A 477-nucleotide genomic window follows, 5' to 3' on the forward strand; every position below is an offset into this window, starting at 1 on the left:
TTTGTTTTTGTTTTTGTTTTTTGTTTTTTGTTTTTTGTTTTTTGTTTTTTGTTTTTTGTTTCTTTGTTTCTTTATTCTTTTGTCTCTTCTTTGTTTTTTTTTTCTTTTTTTTTTCTTTTTTCTGTCTCTTTATGTTTTATATTTGTTTTATAATGAATTGATTACAGTACAAGAACTAGCCAGCTCGCAGCAAGTAAGATATATTATTTTTGTTTTTTTTTCTTTTTTTCTTTTTCTTTTTTGTTTGTTGTTTCCTTATTCTTTTGTCTCTTCTTTTGTCTCTTCTTTTTGTTTTCTTTTTTTTCTTTTTTTTTCTGTCTTTTTATGTTTTATATTTGTTTTATAATGAGTTAATAAAGAGACAAGAACTAGCGAGTACACAGCAGGTAAAAATATAAACTTTTTTGTTTTTTTTTTGTTTTTTCTTTTTTTTCTCTTCTTTCTTTGTTTCTTTATTCTTTTTTCTCTATTTATTTA

The sequence above is a fragment of the Eimeria mitis genome, genomic scaffold, assembly GCF_000499745.2.
Source record: "Eimeria mitis Houghton genomic scaffold, Emh_scaff1905, whole genome shotgun sequence".
NCBI lineage: Eukaryota > Apicomplexa > Conoidasida > Eucoccidiorida > Eimeriidae > Eimeria > Eimeria mitis.